The sequence below is a fragment of the Pan troglodytes genome, chromosome 5 (genome assembly GCF_028858775.2).
Source record: "Pan troglodytes isolate AG18354 chromosome 5, NHGRI_mPanTro3-v2.0_pri, whole genome shotgun sequence".
Lineage (NCBI taxonomy): Eukaryota > Metazoa > Chordata > Mammalia > Primates > Hominidae > Pan > Pan troglodytes.
In genome coordinates, this window is record NC_072403.2 from 166816533 (window position 1) to 166843318 (window position 26786).

At 39.0% G+C, this 26786-nt stretch overlaps 1 protein-coding gene across 4 annotated transcripts in view; it reads left to right on the plus strand.

Annotated features, from left to right (window-relative positions):
* Positions 1–26786, plus strand: part of SCAF8 (SR-related CTD associated factor 8) — a 175651-nt gene that overhangs the window by 111855 nt on the left and 37010 nt on the right. The window contains exon 23 of one of the 4 annotated variants that reach the window (XM_063813589.1): positions 15482–17584. The exons of the other annotated variants lie outside the window; for them this stretch is intronic. The gene's annotated coding sequence lies outside the window, so the exon portion shown is untranslated. Of the gene's footprint in view, positions 1–15481; positions 17585–26786 lie in introns of those variants that run through there. 4 annotated transcript variants of the gene reach the window in all.

Below are 26786 nucleotides of genomic sequence, written 5' to 3' on the forward strand. Positions count from 1 at the left end.
CTTGGGTGTTTGATTCACCTGGATGTGCTCAGTGACCAGAGAATTTCCATCTAAACCTCGAGTTCAGCGTTATTCCCTGTGTATTTAAACATGTTCAGGAAGAATTTAGCATTGTTTTTGGGCTACCAACCCTGTGTCTAGCCCACTGTTTGGCCTGGGCACACCCACCAACTCCACCCTGTAATGTCAAAATGGTACACATTGTTTCTGTAAAGTGACATCTTTCGGATAACTTGGTGATCTTTTTGTACATGCGTACCTTTAATGGCCTGGACATTTTCACAAATGTTCTTGAGTGAACATGACAACTTGAACCTCTTGATTTGCATGGTTTTGTGGCGTTTTCCGGATCAAGAGACTATCAAACCGTTTTCACCTCAGTCCACTTACAGGGAGAGCAAGAACTGGATCGTTGAAGACTGATACGTTTTCTCATCAGGAACAACTCAGTCTTCATTAGTATAATGACATCTGGGCAGGGTGGTGGCTCATGCCTGTAATCCCAGGACTTTGGGAGGCTGAAGTGGGCAGATCACTTGAGCTTAAGAGTTTGAGACCAGCCTGGGCAACATGACGAAACCCCATCTCTACAAAAAATATAAAAATTAGCCAGTCATAGTGGTGTGCACCTGTAGTCCCAACTACTCGGGAGGCTGAGGTGGGAGGATCACTTGAGCCCAGGAAGTTGAGCCTGCCGTGAGCCATGTTTGTGCCACTACACTCTGGCCTAGGCAACAGAGGGAGACCCTGTCTCAATAAATAAAATATAGGATAATGATATCTGTAAATTCTCCAGTAACCAGAGATTAATACTAAATGTATACTCAGGGTAGAGGAGAGTAAGCAAGAGAACCACCTATAATTTTCAAAGCAGTAATATTACTGAGAGCTGGCTGAAAAATATACTAACCTTCAGTCATTTTTGAGTCATTGATTCATATTCTGATTTATTATAACCTAACAGTGCTCTTTCAAATTAGTACCCAGTGCTCTTAGTCGCTTGGGTACTGTGGTTAATTTTGTGGATTTGCTTTAGCTACTTTGTTTAGACCATCTGCCAGAAGTTAATTGAGACTGTACAAGGCTTCCGAGAGAGAGCAGATGTACCCATGGCTGAGAGTGGTACAGCAGTGGACAGGCATGTGTCCGCTATTGGCCTTTGACCTTTTTAAGCAAGGAGAAACCTTTCTTCTGTTGTGCTTTTTTGTGACTTTTGGTTTGTTAACCACTATTCTAAACTCCTTTATATCATACTGATGAATGCAAAGTGAGGTGCTTTTTTTCAGTGAGTCAGTGTGCATGTTCAGGATTGATTCATTGGAATAAAAATAACGTTCGGCTAATTGTATATTAAGAGTACATATAGGGACATGTTAAACAGAAGGTTTCTTGGGGTGATTTTTTTAAAAACCCAAAATTTTAAACATCAGGTATTTTATCTGGTTGGGGAATTAAGCCCAGGAAAGAAAAACCTCTAGAATATTCCTACCCATACAGCCTGATGCACACCCTTTGGCCATCTTTAATACTACAACTTATTGAGTAAATGACAATGCATAGCACTCTCAATGCCCTCATGCCACCCTAATGATTGCTCTACCCTTCTGCTTTCAAAAGACAGTACAATCTGTAATTTACCTCTGTAAAAGGACTATTGAGACCCTAACACCTTTGCTTCTGGGTTTCCCAAATCCTTCTGTTCTTAGTTTTCATCTGTAATTAAGAATCTTTCAAGCCCCAGAGGACAGACTCACATACTTTCCCACAAGTTGAATGATAGAAAAAACCTTGAGCCTGGGGAAAGTTAACATTGTAATGTCCATCAGTATTGGAACTTAACCTTCTTGTGCTACCACACTCCAGTTTCTGTCTAGATCCTTGAAAAAAAAAAATATAAAAGGTGCACCAACATTCCTCTCCCTCTCCCAAGAGACACATGCTCTATCTCACAGGTGTGGCATATACCATTAATCTATCCCGGGACTCTACTGCTTACCCAATATTTTTCACATTTCTCCAGGCAGCCACTGTAAGTCACAGTTTTAGCATTAGATCTGAAACCTATTCTTCATCCCTGGTCATGGAGCAATTTACCACATAAAATGGTATGCCTTTATTAACAGTCGTTAATGTTAGTTTGCAGTGTCTTCTTAGTTTGTACTATACAATTTAGTACTTAGGATGATTTGTGAATTGTTACATGTTACTGCCCCTTGATTAACACCATACCAATACCATTCTTTGTCTTCACTTGCCTTGAGATGCAAAATCACATCTTGCGCAATTTAATCATTCACATGTTTATGTTCCTGAGTTAGTATTTTTAATCAGAGAGGAATACAGATAACATTTATTAGCTCTAAATTTTATAGATGTCACAATGCCCTAATGATATTTTAGCCTTCTTTTTACCTCTGCATAGGGAAGGGAATCCTTAATGGAGTTGTTAAATGGAATAACTACAACTTTTGCCAATTGTTTTAGGTTTGACCTTGTCAAAATTGTTTTAAATCATTGTTAAAAACATACTAATACATGGCCTTTGAACCCAGTTAATTTTTTTCGGATGTTAAAACTTTATTTTTAAAACAATGTTAAAGGGGCAATTTATTTTTATTGAACTGCTTTGAAGGAAGAAATTTTATAAGGGAACAGAATTGAAAAGAAGTCAGAAAAAGAAAAGGACTCATACATTTGTGTTATTTCCAAAAGAAAACAAAACTAGTGAGAACCCAGTAAAAAGATTGTTTTAGAAAAGCACAAGCATTGTTTACCACCTTAATATATCCAGATTCTTTTTGAAATCAAGTTTTCGTGTTTATGAAATAATGGGCCCAGAAATGAATATCCAATGTGATCCAAATATATTAGACTAAAATATCCTGTGAACATGGAAATCAATGCATATGGCCTTTCTGACTTTTTAATATTGAGCACTTTCAAAGATTGGATCCATATTGTTAAGAAATGTAAAAACAGCCTGGGCACAGCGGCTCACGCCTGTAATCCTAACACTTTGAGAGGCCAAGGCAGGCAGATCACTTGAGGCCAGGAGTTCAAGACCAGGTTAGGCAACATAGTGAGACCCTGTCTCTACTAAAAGCAACTTTAAAATTAGCCAGGAGTGGTAGTGTGCACCTATAGTACCAGCTGTTTGGGAGGCTGAGGTGGGAAGATTGCTTAAGCACAGGAGTTCAAGGCTGCAGTGAGCTGCGATGGCACCACTGGGCTCCAGCCTGAGTGACAGAGTGAGACCCTGTCTCAAAATACAACAAAATAAAAGAACAGTCTCATAAATATTTTCACTTTGGAACTTGACCCAGTCAGTGATTTCAAACCTAGTATTTTCAGTTAATTGAAGTGTCTAGTATAATAAAATCTGATTTGCTTAATGTTGGCTCTGAAGTAATTTGACTTAATAACTTGTAACAATAGATACAGAGTTGTTTTTCTGTCTGTAGCTTAAGAAGTGAGCTGGGTATTGAAAGCCTTAGATTTGCTAACTATAATTGAATTATTTGTGTCTAGACTGCTCCTTGGCATGTTTCCAAATCATTTTTGTTTCCTTTGGGAGAATAGAGACATAACAGCTGTAGGGATGACCATGATTGCTGTGTGAACAAGTTTGTCTTCAGTAAATGTGTTTGCCTACTTGGATGTAGGCCTGCATATTATTTTTGAAGTCAGATTTTGGGTAAAGCTCATGGACTTTTTCTAAAATGCTCCCTATCTTAGACCATCAAATGAGGCGTCATGTGTGCAGGTCAGGTTGCAGTTAGAGATACATTTGAATGATGTCGCCCACATTGGTCTTTGGAATGTGGAATCTTTTTTTTTTGTCCTTTCATTAGTACATGTAGCAGATCTGAAAGAGAATTCAGCTTGAATTTTCTCTGTTTGGAAGAGAATTGGTAATATATCCAAAGCACTTCTCTTTTCATACTCAAGTTAACTTCAAATGGTTGTAGATCCTACAGGGATTTTATTTAGCCATAATGAAACTGATTATGACCAACAGTTGGCTTCTAATAACAAATGTTATATTTTTGAAAATGTGCAGATTTTGAGGTTTATCACAGATGAGAATCTGTCCTATCTGAGATTGTTGTTTCAGCATATTTTAGAGTGATACTCACGTTGAGATGCATTAGATCTCTTAAGGAAAATTGCTAAGTGCAAATTCAGTTCTGTGAGCTGCACATAAAGGTGCTTCAGTCACTTTGTGATTGTAGGAAAAAGAGAACTTTCTAGGGCATGGTTTTATAGTTTTATGTCTTTGGAGGTTTTTGGTTTGTTGTTACTGTTTTTAATGATTCCGCTCTGTCACCCAGGCTGGAGTGCAGTGGTACAATCATAGCTTGCTTCAGCCTTGAACTCCTGGGCTCAAGTGATCCTCCCACCTCAGCCTCTCAAGTAGCTGGGATTACAGGTGGGGGCCACTGTGCTGGCTGGGAGATATTTAAAGACATAAGTTTCTCTCAGATCACTTTCCTTGTTAATAATGCTGACAAATGCTAGGAGTTGTTATCTTACATCTGGTCTCTTCACTGTTATGAGTGCCATGGAACTCATAAGCTGTATTGTGAGCAAGTGTATTTTCAACCTTCTCAGGAAGTTTAAGATTGTTAAAACAAATTTTTAAGAAGTAAAGACTGTATTTAGAAGATAAAGTTGAAGGGAGATTCAATTAGTTACAACATCTTTGGATCCATTGTTTCTTACAGTGTGCAGTAATTAAGCTTTCAGGACACAAGGTACAAATACCAGTAATAATACGGACTCATCTCCAAAAGTATAGGAAAGTTAATGTGACAGTGTTTCAAAGATGATGCCTAATTTTAAACACCAGATTATTTTTGTGTCTTAAAAATCAAAGTTTTGATTGTAATGGATAGGGTTTGGGGTAAATAAAATATGGAAGCCTTCCTATTGAAGACTTTACAAAATTATCATCAAATTGTATACTCTGGTTAAAAAAAGATAGATTCAATTTCTAACCTTAAAACTCTTCTTTGGGCAAACAAAAAGGTGGGTTCTCAGGGTCAGAACACTTTTCAGGATGACCCCATTTCTTAAGTTGTTGGAAATATATTTTGATAAGGTCCTTCAGTTCCTTCTTCATGCCTCAGGTTCCTTTTGTGTACTGTTTTGTGGAGAGCCCATAAAGAGACGAGGCATACACTTGCCTTTTAAGTCTAGGAGGAGGAAAAGTATTTCTGATACCCAGTTTTGCCTTCCCGTAGGTGAATTTCACCAAGTTACTTCAAAACTTTTCTACTCACCACAACACATGCCACCTTTACCATCTTACTCCCCTCCCAGCAGAGAAACTTGCCTCTTTTCCTTATGTAACTAGTAGATGGGACTATAGTAATTTGTTTCAGTAACCTCTCAACTCATTTAAATGATCTGGTCTCTGCCTCAAGACCAGTGGTTCTCAGCTAGAGTTGATTTTGCTTTTTCTCCGCCCAGGGGACAGTTAGCAGTTTTTGGAGACACTTTCTGGTTATCGCAACTTGGTGTGGGGTACTGCTGGCATCCAGTGAATATTAGAGATTAGGGTGCTGCTAAATATTCTATAGCGCATAGGGTGGCACCACCCCATAACAAAGAACTGTCCCCAAATGTCTGGAGTGCCCAGGCTGGGAAACCTTGCTCTAGTTTTAGACATATCACACTGTAGGTCCTGAGCAAATTTTTAATTATCCTGGTTCACTCAGAACACTGCATCATCAAATGTCTTCTCTTTCCTGTATTTTTTAATTTTTTATTATTATTTTTAGATAGAGTTTCACTCTCGTTGCCCAGGCTGGAGTGCAATGGTGCATCTCAGCTCACTGCAACCTCCGCCTCCCGGGTTCAAGTGATTCTCCTGCCTCAGCCTCCCGAGTAGCTGGGATTACAGGCATGCGCCACCACGCCTGGCTAATTTTGTGTTTTTAGTAGAGACGGGGTTTCTCCATGTTGGTCAGGCTGGTCTTGAACTCCCGACCTCAGGTGATCCGCCTGCCTCGGCCTTCCAGAGTGCTGGGATTACAGGCGTGAGCCACCGCGCCCCGCCTTCCTGTATTTTTTTTAAACTCTCTCTCTTCACTGACACCAGGTGTTGCTATTAATGTGCTCAAATCTCTCACTTATAAAAAAGACTAAAACCTCTCTCTTTTCTAGTTACTGGTCTGTTTGTTCTTTTGTAGAATGATCTTTGGGAAGAGTGTTTTCATTTATCTCAGTCTCTTCATCTTTTATTCCTTAGTGCACTGTCGTTGACTTTTGACCCCACCAATCCATTGAAATTTCTTTCCAAAGTCACTAGTGATCTATTGACCAAATCTAGCAGCCATTTTCATTGCTTATCTTAATTGATAGCACCACAGATTTAATGTTAGTGACTACTTTCTTGAAACTACTCCCTTGACTTTGCAGACCACTCTCCTGTGCCCATCGTCAGTGTTTCTTTTTTGAATTCTACAACTTCCCATGTGGTTCCATCTGTTCACACATGTTCATGCCCACATGAGCTCACTTAGGACCAACATACCAGTGAGTACACCATTGATACTCAGGTCTGCCTGACTTTCTACCTAGATAGCTTGTAAGTATCTCAGGCTTAATCTCTATATTTTCTCTTCCTAATTCCCACCAAAAATGTTTTCTCTTTTCCCAATGGTTGACATTCCCATTCTTTCCATCTCCCAAGTTAGAGACTAGGAAACTATTCTCTTTTGCTCTCATCCCTTAGTAACAAAGTGGTTAGGATTTTTACTCACTAAACATAACTGAAATTTGCATTTCCATTGCCTTTGCCTTGGTTCAGTCCTGTTTTTTGCGGGGGACGGAATTTCACTCTTGTTGCCCAGGCTAGAGTGCAGTGGCATGATCTTGGCTCACTGCAACCTTCGCCTTCCAGTTTCAAACGATTCTCCTGCCTCAGCCTCCCAAGTAGCTGGGATTACAGGCGCATGCCACCATGCCCAGCTAATTTTTGTATTTTTAGTAGAGATGGGGTTTCACCATGTTGGCCAGGCTGGTCTTGAACTCCTGACCTCGTGATCTACCCACCTTGGCCTCCCAAAGTGTTGGATTACAGGCGTGAGCCACTGCGCCCGGCCTTGATTCAGTCCTTCGTTGACAGTTCCAGTGGCTTCAAAACTATCTTCCAGGCTCAACACTGACAAACACAACTTCTGCAATGCTTACCAGAGTAATTTTTCCAGAATTTTCCTAGGTAAAGAGAGAGCGTAGCATCTGGAGCTTACGTTGCCAGAGTTTGAATTGAGGGCAAATCATTTTTCTTTTTGGTGCTTCAGAATTCTCAGTGGGAATGAACATGTTAGTACCAATTTTATAAAGTTGATGTAGAGTTAAGTGACTGAGTACATGTAAAGCTCTTGGAACAGTTTCTGGGTAAATAATGTTAGCTGCTATTAGTTTATATGATCATTAATGTTGTAATACACATCTGAACACACCTACCAAAAGTTCTTCATTTCTGTGGTAACCTACCAAATAAAATTTAAACTGCTTATTCTGACTTGCTGGACTCATCATGACCTAACTCTGTTTACTTTTCCAGTTTCTTATCTGATCTCTGCTGTAAATACGATGTGTTTCAGCAATTTGATACCCTTAGCAGTTCCTCCAGAGTGCTTTTACTGCTTGACTGTTTCTTCTCCCTGAAATGCTGTCCCCATCTCCACCGTATAGACTCCTACTTGTTGACCTGTTTGCTTTTTTGATTTTAAGCAAATGAGCTCTTTGAGGACAGAGATCTTATTAATGCTTATGTCTGACTCATAGTACACATTTAGTAAAAATTTGTTGAAAGCATAAATGAACATTTAAAAAACGAGAAGAGACTGGGCACAGTACACTCCCAGCACTTTGGGAGGCTGAGGTAGGAAGATTGCTTGAGCCCAGGAGATCGAGACCAGCCTGAGCAACAACGTAAGACTCCATCTCTACAAAAAACCTAAAAATATTAGCCAGGTATGGTGGTGTGCCCTGGTGGTTCCAGCTACTTGGGAAGCTGAGGTAGGCAGATCACTTGAAGATCAGTTGAGCCCAGGAGGTCAAGGCTTCAGTGAGCTATGTTCACGCCTCTGCACTGCAGCCTGGGCGACAAAACGAGACCCTGTCTTTTTTTTTTTCTGAGACAGAGTCTCGTTCTGTTGCCCAAGCTGGAGTGCATGATCTCACCTCTCTGCAACCTCCGCCTCAGTACCAAGTAGCTGGGACCACAGGTGCTTGCCACCATGCCTGGCTAATTTTTTTTTTCTTTTTTTCTTTGAAGACGGGGTTTCACCATGTTGGCCAGACTGGTCTTGAACTCCTGACCTCAGGTTATCCACCTGCCTTGGCCTCCCGAAGTGCCGGGATTACAGGCGTGAGCCACTGCACCCAACCAAGACCCTGTCTTCAAAACAAAACCTAGAAGAATCAAACCACTGAAATCTGGAAAAATTAGTTACTTGCTACACAAAGCCTTGTACCAGCAACTTCAGCATCACTTGGAAACTTATGATGCTCGGAATCTTAGGCTCCATCCCAGAGTCACCGAATCAGGATCTGCGTTTTTAAAAGATCCTCAAGTGATTCACAGGTGTGATAAAATTTAGTTGTAGTTCTTTTATCTTTTCCCCAACAAACACAGGTTTTCATACATTCGAAGTCTTATTTTTGATGTTACTGTAGATTAAAAGAATTTTGTAAATAAGCTTAGTGACAAGAAAAGTGAAACAAATTTAAAAATAGCAGTTAAACTGAATAATGATTTTGTTTCCTCCTAAGACAACAGTTAGCATAAGCCATATGTACAGTTGTTTCTGAAGGCGAGATCATTTTTTAAACTAGAGCTGCTCCGTGGTGTATTTAAGAGTTTTATTTGATACCATCTCTGGTAATATTAGAGCCTTGAGAGCATGTCTCATATGAATATTTTTATTTTGCCTATAGATTGAATTTCATGAAATGTTGAGGTGGAAGTCTGTGGATTAGGACTGAGGGAATACCTTCTTTGGTTCTTTCTGATTTTTTGACAGGCCTCCCTAAGTTTGTCCTAGGCCTCACTCTACCTTAGTAGATACTGGCAATGTGCCCATTAGGAGAGAATAGAATTCAGTAAAATGTGAAAGGTTTTTAAAATGTGTCATTGATAAATAAGATGAAAAGATTGGAAACCATCAAAGCTTTATTACTTAAAAGTTAACGTAGGCACTATGTTCAGCTCTTAAGGTACTTACCTTAAGAGGTATGTCTTCGTGCTTACACATCAACATACAGAGGTTAATGTTGTTATATGGCACAACTTTTGTGTAGGAAATGTTTCAGTCACAGTATTAAAGTTTCTATTAAAATATTTCTAAAAATATGGGAAATGTGACATTTTAAATTAATGGGCCTGAAAAAAATAGCTTAAAGTTAAATGTTTTTATCGGATTATAAGAGTTCCAAGTTTCTTTCTAGATTATTTGAAAAAGTTTACAAAATGCTATTTTAAACAGACTTTCAACCCGTTTCAAAACTCAAATATAGATGCCTGAGGGTTGAGAGAGAAAGAGAGTGTGTTACCACATGTTTATCATTGGAATGTAGAAACAAATTCATACTCAATTCAGCAAATACTTATTGAATAATATATATATTTCAGATGCCTTGATAAAAATTGGTGACCGTAGGTAATTGAGAAAGATATTACGTTATTGACAGAACACAGTTCCTGCCTTCAAGGAGTTTACCTTTTAGTGAGAAACAGCCAGTAAACTCTATTTCAATATAATGTATGAATTGCTGTAACAGATGGGTACATAAGATACAGCTAGAACATAGAGAAAGGATGCTAGTTGCTGGATTTTCATTAGAAGATGCATTTTTGTTTCAGCAAATTAACTTCCTAAGTCTCAATATCCTCATCTATAAAACTAGAAATAAAAAGTACCTGGAAGACTCATTTTGAGGGTCAAATGAAAATACATGTGCAGTGCTTAGTACAATACATAAAACAGACTGCATAATAAATGTTGACTGCTGCTAATACTTAGTGGCCATTACTTAGGGAATCTTTCCTTCTGTCTTTGTGATTTCTGCTTCCCTTTGTCTCTCCCTTCCTTATTTATTTATTTATTTATTTTATTTTCAATATTCGTAGCCCTAGTCCATGGATTTGAAGGAAACATTGCTAAAATCATGGAGGTCAAATTTAGGTTTCTTTGGACATTTCTTTTCTCCTGTTGTCCCTTCCCTGCCCACCCAACATGAATAACCCTAGTCTCCTCTTTAACTTTTGAAAGTTTCCAGAACAGTAATGGTAGGGTCCTTTTACAGCATGATGTCACGTGTTACTCAAGACTTGTACTGTCCAGTATGGTAGCCTTTAGTCACCTATTGCTATTTAAATTTATAAAAAATTAAAAATTCAGTTCCTCAGTCAAACCAGTCACACTTAAATGCTCAACAGCCACATTAGCTAGTGCCTACCAAATTGAGCGGCACAAATACAGAACATTTCCAGGAAGTCCTATTTTATAGCGTTACTCTAGAAGAGCAATTGCTGATAACAGGCTGTTTACCTTAATTAAAATTATATGATTCAGAATTCTCTGTCCCAAACTATATTTAAATTTTTTTTTTTTTTTAATTCTCACTTCTGGTTAGTTTCCATTAAGGAAACAGCATGCTTCACAATGCTGATTCTTATTTTTATAAATATAAACTCTACATTGGTATTTCAATTTGTGTTTTAAGACTTACTAAAATGTCTTGGGGTGATTTTTTCAAATATAATTCAGTGAAGTTTTCAGACTCTTTTAAGTCACATCTTTAAAATGCTATTTCTGATTAAAGATAACGTAACATAATGTTGCGATAAATATGTATTCTGCTCTACAATAAATATATAGACTGCTTTACTCCCTTCTTTCTTCTTCAGTCTTTTATGTATTATATTTGCCTTTTCTGAGCAACTCAGCTTGCTTTTTCCAAATACAGACAGTATTCAGTTAGGGTGTTTCATACACCAGCTGCCATTTACATCTATGTTATTACCTATGGCAGACACCTACACATGCTGACAGACAATTTTAAGTCAGTCAGTCCATCCTTAAGATTACCAAAAGACCAGAAAGATTATCTACTGACTGCTGCTGGGCAGATTTTACACTGAGTTTGAAGTGTTCAGTTATATATAACATTCTGGCTCAGTTCGTCAAGAACTCATCCATAAATCTTCCTGGAAGTGTCCTCATGTGTAGCTGTCAGGATCTTTCCAGAGAGACTTTTAAAAAAATTCTGTAACCCTAAAAATGATGTTTGCTACTTTTTGATTTGTTGCAATATAAACAGGTAATATTTACAGACAATATAAGTAAATACTGAGTTCCTTTTCATACTATGAACTACGTTATTGCCATGTTGACCTGTTGAGTTCACTGTATACTTTATGAAGCCATATTCTCAACAATATATCATGATATCAATGATCTTTAGTAATTAGTCTTTTATTCTGAAAGATTGGGCACCAGATCAGAGTTGAAGAGAAAGTGAATAAGCCTTTAATGTTTTAACAATATCTTGGAGTTTGAAAACACCATAGAGATCACTGGCTGTATTTTTTAGAAAAGAAAAAATTTAAAAGAAATTGTGACTTATAGTCATGGGCCTACGTAGCAGTTTTCTTTTTTAATGTATACTTTATTCCATATAAGTTGGTATATAATTAAATGTTTACAGTTTACACATCTCTATAGAAATGCAATGAACAAATTTGAATTCAGAGAGACTCAAAGAGGGCCAGTTACTTCATGTCTCATTGTCTCAGTTTTTTTTTTTTTTATGTAAAATGGGCCAGTTATTGTGTTGAGCTTAAGTGTTTGTTTTGAAGACCTGAAGAGTAATGCATGGTACTAACACATGCCACAGCATGGTTGAATCTTGACGATACTGTGCTAAGTAAAAGAAGCCAGACACAGGCTGGACGTGGTGGCTCACGCCTGTAATCCCAGCACTTTGGGAGGCCGAGGTGGGTGGATCACTTGAGGTCAGGAGTTTGAGACCAGCCTGACCAACATGGTGGAACCCTGTCTCTACTAAAACTACAAAAAACTTAACTGGGCTTGGTGGTGTGCGCCTGTAATCCCGGCTACTTGGGAGGCTGAAACAGGAGAATCGCTTGAACTTTGGAGGCAGAGGTTGCAGTGAGCCGAGATCGTGCCATTGCGCTGCAGCCTGGGCGACAAGAGCTGAAACTCCATCACACACACACACACTCTGAAACTCCATCACACACACACACACACACACACCCCCAGACACAAAAGATCACATATTACGATTTATTTATATGAAATGTCCAGAAAAGCCAAGTCAGTAGAGACAGAAAATAGATAAGTAGTTACCAGTGGCTTAGGGGTGAGGGGGTGGGAAATTATGGAGAGTGACGGCCGATGGGTACAGTTCCCTTTCAGCATGATGAAAATGTTCTGAAATTCGTGGTGGTGGTGGTGGTTATACATCTTTGTCAACATACTTAGAACTACTGAGTTGTACGCTTGATAAAGGTGAAATGTATCATATGCGAATTGATACCTCACTAAGAAAAAAAGCAGTAATGCATGTAAAGTACTTAGCAGGTACCTGTTACATAATAAGCTTTTTTTTTTTTTTTTTTTTTGGGACGGAGTCTCGTTCTGTCACCCAGGCTGGAGTGTGGTGGTGCAATCTCAGCTCACTGCAACCTCCGCCTCCCAGGTTCAAACGATCCTCCCGCCTCAGCCTCCCAAGTAGTTGGGACTACAGGCATGCGCCACCGTGCCTGGCTAATTTTTGTATTTTTAGTAGAGACAGGCTTTCACCATGTTGGCCAGGCTGTCTCAATAAGCTGTCTTTATAAAGATTTTTGGCTACAGTTATTAGGAACCATTTGTGAATTTTACGAAAAGAATGCAGAAAAACTAGGAAGTATAGGCTGGGCGTGGTGGCTCACGCCTGTAATTCCAGCAGTTTGGGAGGCCAAGGCAGGTGGATCACCTAAGGTCAGGAGTTCAAGACCAGCCTCGCCATCTCGATGGGGTGAAACCCCGTCTCTACTACAGATACAAAAATTAGCTGGGCATGGTGGCGGGCGCCTTATAATCCCAGCTGCTCGGGAAAGTGAGGCAGAAGAATCGCTTGAACCCAGGAGTCGGAGGTTGTGGTGACCTGAGATAGCATCATTGCACTCCAGCCTGGGAAACAAGAGTAAGACTCAGTCTCAAAAAAAAAAAAAAGAAAAAGAAAAACTGGCAAGTATAATATTTAGTATTGTATTTTATTTTACTACCTGAAATACAAATAATTTAACCAGTAATGGCATATTTTAATTACTTTTTCAGCAGTAGAATATAAAAAAGATATTTACTAACACTAGTTTCCAAATTCAGGTAATCATAGCGAGTTTTTTGCAAGAAAGAATCCCATGTTTTAGTCAGTATTACAGTACTATTTCAATACTTTTCTTAATATGAATATATAAGCCATTAAAATGGCAGATTATGTGTTGTATACATTTTACCATATTTTTAAAAATAATAAATACTAAGTCTCGTAAGAGCTTTTAATCCTTGAGAAGCCTTCTTTCTCTGTGTATTGTCCTGTCCTTTTTATTATTTCAGAAAAAGGTAATCATAGTGATAGAAATCTTTAATGATGGCAGTTTATATGCATCTTTAGTTTGTGGCTTTTAAAATGAAAATTATTACAGCTGATATCTAATATACGTATCTACTAGGTACTGAATAGGGCACCCACGGGAAGTAAATTCCATACCTTAAATTAATCTCATGTTGTTAGTGTGATAAAATAGAACACCCAGTGTTGTTGGTCTGGGAGAAAGTGATGTTTTAGCTTCGCTTCTCAGCTGTCATAGTGGTGCCAGTAACTTATAGAGTAGAAAATGCTCTGGTTAACTCGCAGAATCTGTAATAAAGAGCTGCTATAGATCTTCGTGTGATGCTAGTAGCAGAACAAAGATAGTTTTTGTTTTAAGGGCTTACATAAGGTAGTTGAGGACAAATTGTTTTAAGGGCTTACATAAGACAGTTGAGGACAAAGAATTCACTAAGGATAGCCCCAGTGCCTATGAATGGCTCTTGATGTATGATGGTTGCTCAGATATTTGTTTAATTAATTTACAGGTATTCATTGGGATGCAATTTGATGATAATTAAATGTATAAATTGTGATAACTATTTATCAAGCCAATTTTATACACTAGCATTTTGTTTGAGTGAGAGATTGGGTGGGGATGGAGATACCAGGAAATTCTGTAAGTGTTACCACCTTCAAGGAACTTAGAAAGGTGGTGGGCGATGGGGAAGATACTAAAGAATGGTGTAAAAAATGCAAGGTTGAATATAGCCAAGTGCTTCAGTACTTGGTGAAGGTGCGAAATGCTCCATATGAAGCGAAAAGAATGCAGTAGTGACTAGATTTATGGCAGAAATGGGATTTGGGGTTGGCCTCGAAGGACTATCTTAAAGGCTGAGACAGGGTGAAAGGTATTTCCATGTAGGGATACTGATCAGTTAGGAGACCAACTAGAGCAAAGGTATAAAGCCTGAGAGTCAACCCCTCGAAAGTTAATGAAATGTGAGCTCCATCTGATTGGAGCTGGGAAATCCACTTTAGGAGAAAGTGACAGACTTATGGTTGGATTGATTAAGTGAGATGGGGTTATACAGAATCTTCAGCGTCAGAAGCGGAGTAGTTCATAGTTCACATAGACTTCGAGAGGAGGAGTCAGGGTACTTAGTATGGGTTCTCTAACCGAAAAATGAATTGATGTTTAAGGAGAGATTAATTTGGTAGTTTTGTGTATGGTGCGAAAATGGGGTTGGAGAGACTCATTAATGGGTTTGCTCCATAGTGCCCTTGTGTGGGGTATACACTTTTTTTTTCTTTGAGGCACAGTGCAGTGGCGCAATCCCAGCTCACTGCAACCTCCGCCTCCCGGGCTCAAGTGATTCTCCTGCCTCAGCCTCCCAAGTAGCTGGGACTACAGGTGCCCGCCACCACACTCCGCTAATTTTTTGTAGTTTGAGTAGCGATGGGGTTTCACCATGTTGGCCAGGCTGGTCTCAAACTCCTGACCTCAATTGATCCGCCCACCTCGGCCTCCCAAAGTGCTGGGATTACAGGTGTGAGCCTCTGTGCCCGGCTGGGTGTATACTTTTATATGACACATAAGGCTGGGTCTAGGCAGAATTATAAATAGATTATTACCTTTTGCCTTTTTTTGCCCACTGTTTTCCCCCATGTCTTTCTTCATTGTCCCCATAGACCCTAATATTATAATAGATTGTCTAGCTATCATTATAGATTCTAGACAATCAGCTGTTATTCAGTGAGTTTGTGATTTGGGGGATAATCTCTTTTTTAAAAAACACAAATTCTCACTTTAATAAGTGACTTTTGTAAACCAAGAGCTTTCCTTGTCAAATTTTCATTATAGGTTAATGATGAAATGGCAGGTAATTCACACTTTTGGACAGAGCGCACCGCCCCCGTGGAATCACCCTACAGAAGAGGCCAGCTATAAAGGATGTCTCACACCTTTAAGATCAGTGTTTCTCAATGTGTGGACCATGGATACCTGTATTAGAATACCCAAAGGATTTGTTTAAAATTCAGGCTGAGCCCTTCCCAAGACCTAATAGAGCTAAAAGCTTTGGGAGTAGGTGGAGGAAACCTGCATCTTTACCCAGCAATCCAGGTAATTTATATGCATACTACATTTTGAGACCCACTGATGAAAGAATTCTAATTTTCTATAGAGTTACTCTAGCAAGGAACCTTCTCATTTCTCATTTCTTATATATTAGGTTATTTCTACATGGAACATTTCCCAGTAGACCATATTATTTATGGTATCTTATTAGGTGGAAGCCAAAAGAACGTTAAATAATCTGCTGGTGTTTTTGGGTTAGTTTTGCACTATTTCTCACAGTGCAAGCAATTCTTGTTACCTAGTAAAACGGTTCCCCCTTTGAAGGGTTGAGTATTATTCAGATAGCACCCCAGCCTGTGGTGTATGTGTTTAATCTGTCAAATCTCATTAAATTTTTCTTCTATAAGAATGCTAATGATACCAATTTCTAGAATTAAATGATTTCTACTCTGCCTGTTGGACTGCAAATTTGAAATCCCCTATAATAATTAGACCCCAACTTAGAGTATATTATAATGACCATTGAACCTATATCTAAAAATTCTAGTAACTTAACTATCCAGTCTTAAAAAAAAAATTAAAACAGGAATTCCAAAACAATCTCAGAAGTTAGAATAGGTGAAGTTAGCCTATTTTAGATGTGTGCAGGGATGGCAGTGGGGGGGAAAGATGGATTACTAAGTATCATTTATTTCTTGCTGGGTAAAAATTCAAATACAAGACCTTATAGCTGCCTTTTTATTACACTTGTCTTCCTTTTAGCTTTATTGGGCTTTGGTTGGTACATATGTGATTAAATTTAGACTATTATTGTATTTGACTGACAAACACTTAAAAATGAGTTTGTTCATATTCATTTTAGGTGGAGTTAGAAATGGAACCTAAATTGTAACATATAATACAGCATGCTGCTTTTCGTTCTGGTTTTATGGTAACATTGAAACTAAAATGTTTCTTTCTAATGTGTCCATCCTGACTGCCATCCTTAAACTAGAGCCTCTTGTCTGCTATCTGAAAAGAGCAACAGCAGGAAGGAAGCAATTGATTTATACACATTTGAATTAGTCTTTAAAGCCCAAGGCCTGTGTTTGTTCAAGAAGAGACAGAAGCAGCAGTAATGCGCTGTGCATCAGGTGGATTAGTTGCAAATGTGCAAGCTATCATCTTTCTAAGAAAAGCATTTTAACAAGGCAAATTTGTGCCTAGCTCTTCTTTTTTTTCTGTATATCTGTTGTGTTGATTTTTAATTTGGATTGTTTTCCACTGGCTTTAAAAATGCAAGTCTTTTTCAAAGAAAGGAGAAAGCATTTTGTAGCCAGTAGTATTTCAAGATTCCGTCATAATGTACATTGATTATACATCAAACTATATATAGTGTAGTTAGCTGGATGTAGACTGTGTAGCTTTGTAGTTTGCAACTTAGTTGTATATTTAAATGAGAAACAAGTGACTAACTGGATCCCATCAAGGTGGGTGTTAAGTACAGCCTCAGCCATAAAAGACTTAATCAGGCCGGGTGCAGTGGCTCATGCCTATAATCCCAGCACTTTGGGAGGCCGAGGCAGGTGGATCACCTGAGGTCAGGAGTTCGAGACCAGCCTGACCAACATGGAGAAACCCCGTCTCTACTAAAAATACAAAATTAGGCGGGCGTGATGGTGCATGCCTGTAATCCCAGCTGAGGCAGGAGAATCGCTTGAACCAGGAGGCGAGGTTGCGGTGATCCAAAATCACGCCATTGCACTCCAGCCTGGGCAACAAGAGCGAAACTCCCTCTTAAAAAAAAAAAGACCTAATCAATACGTTTCCAAGGAGAAAGCGGGATTTTGAAATTCCTACTAGCTGCCAAAAGACAAAATGTTCCTGACACAGCTTTACTACCAAGTGAAAAAATTAAAAAATTCATTAGCTATAGCAAAAATCAGTTTTCAGTTTTTCCGGTTACCAGTTTTCTGGAAATCATTTGATTTTCAAATCTGCTGTTAGATTGCATTGTGCTTTTATTGAAATAGAGCATCTGGAGACTCTGCTATAGATGCTCTGCTTCAGAAATGAAGATGTCTCCATTAAATTTGGTCATAGTAGCATGAAATCTTTTAGCTGAATATAAAACATTTCGACACCTTTAACGGATAAACGCTCATACCTTCAGGACTGTCAATTCATTTTATTAGTTATGTGGTATTAGATGCATCTCCCTTGGTGCATACTCTTAATTGTTAATTTAAAGTTCCTTGTAGTTTTAATTTTAAAGGACTTATTTGGAATGTTATTACATTCCTCTCATTTTGTAATCACCAACAGAATTTTGCCATTGCCAGATAATTTAACTAGTGCAGGAATTTGACTTTGTTATATACTCATGAGGGGCAAATTCTTTACTGATCATTTGATGGTTAGCTTTGCCAGAAGATTAGGAGTATTACTGTTTCAGTTTCCCAAGATGATAAGTCTTTGAAAGTGGACAAGAGAATTGACTCAGTAAAGGTTACAGCCACAAAGACAGCAGAATTGTAAAATCATTCTCATTGCTGATAAAATTGAGTCTTTAAATGCATAGTTGCATACATGCATGAATGCATGCACACACACACACACACACACACACACACACACACACACCCACACTTTGGGAATGTAATCTGTAAAATATGTTGCCAGTCTCAGAGGAAACTGTAAAATAAGTGGAGTTTTCATTGTCCTGGCTTTCTTTTCTGCTTCTTTTTATTGATTTTTAAATTAGCCTACCCCAATATCTTCCAGGGAATTTTTAAAAAGTTATCCTTCTGTCTTTCTTGAGGTTCCTCATATACTCTCACTCACACGCACATTTTCACGAGAGCGAAGTCTACCTTTAACTGAAATGAATGACTGCTGAATGATCAGGAACTCCAAGTCCACATGGAATTCTTGCTCTTTGGTCCCAGACTCTCCCTTCTGTGTCCCCCTTAGGCAGGTGAGCATTCTGTAGTTTGTAGCCACAGCTCCACCTGGTTTGGGTTTTCTTCCTGTCATTGCCTTATTCCAGTTAATCATTACCTAGACTAGTTGCTAAGCTGAAAATTCATGTTGTGGAATTTCATATTGGATAACATAGTTACTTTTCTTGTTTTTTGAACAATGCTTTCAAAAAATAAAGGAAAAAAACGAATCTCTTAATTATAGCATTTTGGAGCCTTAACATTTGATCAGCATTTAAAAGCAGTGTTACATGTTTGAATTGTGGTGGTTCTTGAAACTGTTTTACTGCCTTCTTTGTCCTCATGGAGAATGTTGTCCTAAGCACAGAACTTGTCATTCGAGTATCTTGAGGATTTGTACAAATTGTTTATCCTGTGACATCAATTCTTTGTGCTAACTGGTTTCTGCCTTTGACAAGGCTTTTGAAATTTGTGCAACAAAAGCTTCCAGGGGTGAAGGACAATGTAGTTTTGTTCACTGCTAATTCCTGGAGTGGTTAACACTGTTTGGGGTGATACCTTGATTAAAGCAGACAAGAAAATATGTGAGGATAGCTGTGGAAATAGAAAATATAAAAATTTTAACATTCTCACACTGAGTGACTTTTCATGTAAAGGTTTATTTCCTTTCAGAAATGCTGTCACTTTACTCAATTCAGTGATTTTTTATTTTTTCAAATTAATATTAGTTTGTTTTGACAAATGAGTTTATCAGATTGTTCATCTGACCAAAAATTTTAAAAGTTCGGTACTCTGTCCTGTTCTTTTGTCGTGAACATCTCTCATGCTGATCTCATAATACCTGTTTTCTTTCTACCATCTACAGCACAGTCGTTTTTCTTTTTTCTTCTTGTCATTCAAAATGGTGCTTATTTCACATTTTTGTCTGTTTTATTTTAAAATAATACATGTTTATCATAACTTATTCAACCAATAACAAAGGAGATGAAGTAAAAAATTCATAATTAGCCAGCCAGCCTAATTCTTCTTCTGCAGAGGCAACCATTATTAGTTCCTCATGTGTTCTTCTAGATGCTTCCCGAGCATATAAGCTGCACATCATTTGTAATGCCTGCATAATATTCTGCTATTTGCTTAACCATAATTTACTTAACCAATTTTCTTTCTTTCTTTTTTTTTTTTTTTTTTGAGATGAAGCCTTGCTCTTGTCTCCCAGGCTGGAGTGCAATGGCGTGATCTCGGCTCACTGCAACCTCTGCCTCCCAGGTTCATGCGATTCTTCTGCGTCAACCTCCCGAGTAGCTGGGATTACAGGCACCTGACACCATGCCTGGCTAATTTTTGTATTTTTTTTTTTTTTTTTTTAGTAGAGATGGGGTTTCACCATGTTGGCCATGCTGGTCTCGAACTCCTGACCTCAGGTCATCTGCCCACCTCGGCCTCCCAAAGTACTGGGATTACAGGTGTGAGCCACCGTGCCTGGCCCTAGTTAACCAATTTTCTCCTGAGAAACACGTTTCCTGTTTTTCTGTTGTACCCAGTATCTGCAGTTTCCCATGGTGCTCCAGTCCTCTACTGAGGAGCATTTCAGCTGTTTCCTGTTCTCTCTGTTCTACCCAGTCTTGACAGAGTTTGGAAGGATATTTTTCTTAGACATGTTATTTTAGAGCACTCTCAGGGATTCAGTAGTTACATGGAATTTCTTGATGTAATGTTTTGTTTTGTTTTGAGATAGAGTTTTACTCTTGTCACCCAGGCTTGATTGCAGTGGCGTAATCTCGGCTCACTGCAACCTCTGTCTCCTGGGTTCAAGCAATTCTCCTGCCTCAGCTTCTCAGGTAGCTGGGATTACAGGTGCCCACCACCACACCTGGCTAATTTTGTATTTTTAGTAGAGAGGGGGTTTTGCCATGTTGGCCAGGCTGGTCTCGAACTCCTGACCTCAAGTGATCCACCCACCTGGGCCTCCCAAAGTGCTGGGATTACAGGCGTGAGCCACCATGCCCGGCTGTGATTTAATGTTTATAATTTTAAAACCCATGAATATTTTCAGGGAATTAGAGTTAACTTTTAGAAAATTGCTTTTGTAGTGTCCTGTGTTATCCTTATATGAGTAAAGCATTATCCTGTAGGCTGAGAGTAGAGAGTACAAAACAGAGGCCAGGCCCTGATGGATTCACCATGAGGCTTCACTCTTTCTCTTCACCTTTCACTACTGAAAGCTGTTAGTATGTGTCTATTCACTATGTGATCCTAGGACATATTTTACTGATATGATTATTTGAGTAGGAGTTTGTGTGGTGGCAATTGTGGGTTGTTTTTTTGGCGGGGCCGGGCTGGGGGGTTGAGACAGGGTCTGGAGTGCAGTGGCATGATCTCAGCTCACTGCAGCTTTGACTGCCTGAGCTCATGCAATTCTCTTGCCTCAGCCTCCTGAGTAGCTGGGACCACAGAAAGGAACCACCATGCCCAGCTGATTTTAAAAATTATTTGTAGAGGGGAGGTCCTGCTATATTGCCCAGGCTGGTCTCAAACTCCTGGGCCCGGGCGATCCTCCCACCTTGGCCTCCCAAATTGCTGAGATTACAGGTATGAGCCACTATGCCTGGCCCAGCAATTGCTTTAACAGTGGTTAATATGGATATTCCTTGAGCCAGAAGCATAATTTTCCCCATCTGATGCCCAAAATATGAAAGGAAAGAGAAGACATTTACAGGTCTGCAGAAGCAGGGCCCCACAAGGTGGCTACAGATATTGTTATGTGGGGCAGGGGTAGGGGAGGGAGGCGGTAGGGAGTTGTATGAAAAGTTTAGATCATTTTTTAGTAAAAACTCTATCTTTTAAGGGTGAATTATTTAAAATATGTCCTTATAGGCTGGGCGCGGTGGCTTATGCCTGTAATCCCAGCACTTTGGGAGGCCAAGGTGGGCAGATCACCTGAGGTCAGGAGTTCGAGACCAGCCTGGCCAACGTGGCGAAACCCTGTCTCTACTAAAAATACAAAAATTAGCTGGGCATGATGGTGCACGCCTGTAATCCCAGCTACTCGGGAGGCTGAGGCAGGGGAATTGCTTGAACCTGGGAGGCGGAGGTTGCAGTGAGCCGAGATTGCGCCACTGCCCTCCTGCCTGGGTGCCAGAGCAAGACTCCATCTCAAAATAAAATAATGAAATAAAATATGTTCTTATAGTTACTTGTATAGCAGTCATATTTTCCCTAAGTGCTGGTTCCTTAGGAGCAAGGACTATGCCTTGTCACCCTTGTATCCCCAGCCATGCCTTGCATGTAGTACAGCAAATATGGGCTGATTAATTAATAAACAGAAATAGATGTGCCATACACATATGCAAGTCCTAGTTATCAAAGTTAAATAAAAATGTCATTTTTCCCAATTCATTACTCTTATCTAAGCAATGAATAATTTCTTGAAAAGGAACTCTGTTATATGTATTCTGGGCAAAAACTGGCTAACTCACTAGTTCACAGCTATTTTTATTATACTTTGTTAAAACAAACAAAATGGGCAAGATTAAGGATGCTGTATTCTCCTGCTGTTGGAATGAAATTTGGTTTGAGTGTTCATCACTGAAAAGTATCATTTTAAATTCTTTTCTACTTCATTTTCTGCAGTGGAAAGTTACAGAAATACAGTTTGAAGGAAATAATTTCAGCCTACAATAATTAAAAATATTGCCATGGGTTTTTAAAAACTGATTTTCCTTTGAACTCTTGTACAGTATTTTGATGTGCATGACAATGACACATATGGAGGCTGTCTTTGACGTCAGCATCTCACTTGGCATTGTCTCACATGCAGGTAAAACTTGCCTATTGGAAGTTTCTATAAATGTAATAAACCTACCTACAGTTTATTTCTGATAGCCTTTGGGATTTAAGAGAGAAAACCAATACTTTAATTGTTTTAAAATCAAGGAAGCAAAATATCCATGGGAAGGTGAGCTACTTAGCATTCAACAATGCAAAGTTTCAAAGCATTTTGCAAATTTTAAATATACGCTATAATTCTTCTATAATTGGTGTCTTTGGTACTTTTTGGGTAAATTGGAGTTATTCCAAAATAATTATATTTTATAGCACTTTTGACACCATAACACTTAGCAGCAGGATTTTTAAATTAAAGTACTGTTTAGTTCTTTGCATTCTGTGATATTATGTGTATGGACAACTTTAATTGAAATGTCTAATTCTGGTAGAGGAGGAGATCTCATTAATTGAAAATTATAAAAGGTTTCAAAAATAAGTATTTTTTAAATTATATGTTTTTTTTTTTTTTGGTGTCATTTTCAAAGAATAAATATTCTTAGTTGGGCCTCTGAAAATCACTTACGGAGCAAATTGCACTTCGGGATTCTATACTTGTACCAGTAGAGGTCACTGTGCACCTGTAAAAGGAAACCCAGTGCTTGCTTCTAGGGATGAGCTAGTTATCCAGAATGTTATAACTAATAACATGAGCTAGTTATCCTAGAATGTTATAACTAATAACAATCATTGATATTTCTGGGAACTTAACCAAATTCCCACCCCACTCCCACCTCACCTCTTAACAAAATCACTTGCCTGTTATCACCTGAGAGTCACCTGTTACTGTCTGTCCACATAATGGAAGCGTATTCTGATGAGGTTAAGTAGAGCCCTGGCACACTGTCTCATAGTATACTTAGGTGAATCAGCCGAAGCACCAGAAACTATGATTTCACAGAAGCAGCCATTCAAACTCTCAGTTTCAGAGTTTGAAAGAACTTTAACATTCATCAGATTCAGCATCTGAGATGGGGTTGGAGACTTTTTCATCTATTCTTAACATTTAATTTGCAAATCCAAAATTGTTTCAAAGGTATTCTTTTCAGTACTGTCGTCTATTTAAGAATGAGATTTTACTTATTAAAACTGTTTAGACGTTTACAGTATTATAGTGTCCATGCTACATAGTGTTTGATTCTCTGAGTGTCCAACAAAATATTCGTAGAATATTGTTTTATATGATTATCGCCACAGAGGTTTCTGATAACAGAGGAGTATGTGAGAACTGAACAAAATGCTGGTTTGTTATAAAACTGCAATGGTGTCCTTACCAGATAGTCAAAACAAATGTGTAAATCTCCAGTCAGCCTTGTGCAATGACCCAAGTTCCTGTGAAGGTGGCTGTAAAAGGTGATAAAGGAATGTCGTGAATGGAGCAAGCAGCGGGGAATCATAGACCAATGTGATTGGGCCTCAGTTTACAGAAGGAGAATACAATGTAGGTGCTTTCATGGGTCCCTTCAGCTCTAACACTCTCATCTTCAGTGCAGAGGGCACATTGCAGTGGTTAGCAACATGGGTCCTGGAGAGAGTGCCTGGATTTGAGTTATGACTCTGCCACTTAGTCATGAGGTTATCTTATAGTTATCCTTTCTGCACCTGTTTCGACATCTGTAAAATGGGCTTGATACTAGTACCTGCCTCATAGCATTGTGGTATGCAGTCATTGAGTTATATAGGTAAAGTACTTAGAATAGTACATAGAATGTAGTAAATATTCAATCTGCTATAATTGCATACCCATTTTTTTCCTAAATAGAACTCATGCTGGGATATGGTAGCTGAATTCTTAAACCTCACTCTATTGACTGCTCTCTGAGGATCAAAACAGAGTATATTCTGTGTTTTCACTAACTCTCAATGAATAACATCTATGTCAAGGAACCAGATGTGTATAGAATCTTTAATGATTTAAATTTTCTCTACTTTTTTTTATTTAAAGCTCTTCCTGTGCTCATTCCTGTACAATGAGTTTTTTTTTTAATCTGGAATTTTTTCTATGGAGTACATAATCACATTTTTAGTTGCTGTTTTTAGTGACTCATATTGATGCTTTTTTTGCAATTAAATGTCCTAGTTTCAGTGAAAGTCACAAAATACAGTATTTTTTTCAGTATTTCTCTATAGCATTCCAATTTTTATAGTATTTTTTCACATTAGAAATCTGTTAGGTCATTTATAAGGCATTTGTGCATTTGTCTTCAACGGACCCAATTAAAAATTTTAAAGCAGTAATTTGATTATTCGTATTTGGACTCTCTATTAACTTTATTAACTTACTTTTTTTTTTTTTTTGGTGGGGGTGGTGGGGGGACAGAGTCTTGCTCTGTCACCCAAGCTGGAGTGCAGTGCGCTCCAGCTTGCAACCTCCGCCTCCCAGGTTCAAGTGATTATTGTGCCTCAGCCTCCTGAGTAGCTGGGACTACAGCCGTGCACCACCGTGCCTGGCTAATTTTTTGTATTTTTTTAGTAGAGACAGGGTTTCGCCATGTTGCCCAGGCTGGTCTCGAACTCCTGAGCTCAGACAGTCCGCCCACCCCCGCCTCCCAAAGTGCTAGGATTACAGGCATGAGCCACCATGCCTGGCTTAACTTTGAAATTCTATGTAATCAAAGTTTATTACCCACATACCAATTCAGAGTGAGGGAAACCAATATCTGGCACAGAAATATATAGACACATTTTTATAGGTATAAATTTGGTTTTGAAAGGTGGGACTGATACTAGTTAAAATTTTTATGTTCACTATATACTTTTAAACCCCGTATCCCTAAGCAATTATCTACATAGTCACTGCCTCTGTGTAGGTGGGATAAACCAACTGTAGTGAGACATTTTGGTTCCAACTTGCTATCATCTATTATAGGTAGGTGAACTGGCAGAAAAATTACCCAAATGTGATGTCTCATAAACATCTGGCCTTTCTTTAGGGATGGTCGGGTTTCCCTAGACTAGATGGAAGGCCATGAACTACATCTTTCTGATTAACTTAAGAGCCATATATTTCTTAGGCCAAGGGTGTTAAGAATAAGGTTGACCATGGTATTCCTTGAAATTATATGCCATATTACCATAATACCCAAAAATCTGTGCTCAGATTTTTTTATTTTTTTTAAAGATGGAGTCTTGCTCTGTCGCCCAGCTGGAGTGCAGTGGCGCGATCTCGGCTTACTGCAGCCTCTGCCTCCTGGGTTCAAACAATTCTGTCTCAGCCTCCCGAGTAGCTGGGATTCAGGCATGTGCCACCATGCCCGGCTAATTTTTGTATTTTTAGTAGAGATGGGGTTTTGTCATGTTGGCCAGGCTGGTCTCAAACTCCTAACCTCAGGTGATCCACCTGCCTCGGCCTCCCAAAGTACTGGAATTACAGGCATGAGCCACCACACCTGGCCTGTGCTCAGATTTTTAAATGAGTCACATGTGTGAATACTCCCTCTCACCACCACCCCCACCCCAAAACACACACACACAAAGGTGAAACAGCCTGGAATAAAACATTCCATAGTACAATATGATACCAGCTATTTCTTAAACATGATTGTGTTTTAACTTCTATAAATCAGCTATCAAAGACAGAAGTAGGCCTCTTTTTTGTATGTTTCCCCCAGCTGTATTAGGGTCTGTTATGTGTAGTGAGTCCAGAATGTTGAATTATGTCCAATAATCCAGGTGGTCTAATGGCTAGGAGACAGAGGGAACTTCTCCTGGAATATATGGCATCACCACCTATTTTATAAATCTAAGTTACAGGTTGGTTTTTTTACAAGATAAAAAAAAATCGGCTGGGCAGGTGGCTCACGCCTGTAATCCCAGCACTTTGGGAGGCCGAGGTGGGTAGATTGCCTGAGCTCTGGGGTTCGAAACCAGCCTGACCAACACGGTGAAACCCTGTCTCTACTAAAAATACAAAAAATTAGCCGGGCGTGGTGGCACGCGCCTGTAATCCCAGGTACTCTGGACGCTGAGGCAAGAGAATCGCTTGAACCCGGGAAGCGGAGGTTGCAGTGAGCCGAGATCGTGCCACTGCACTCCAGCCTGGGCTACGGAGTGAGACTCCATCCCCTGCAAAAAAAAGAATAATTACTTTTCACTGCTTTCCAGGTATTTTATAAGTTTAATAACTAAGACTATTGGAGAGAACTTATTTTAGTTAACAGAGTGACATTGTATTAAGATATATTTTGCAAATAATTTGTTTATGGAGGCTCAGGAAATAGAACACTATTTAGGTCACTTTTCAGTAACTTTTTTCCACTATGATAAACTCTTGTAACTTTTGGAATATTAAGGTTTTTTGTTGTTGTTATTGTTTTAGACAGGGTCTTTCTCTGTCGCCCAGGGAG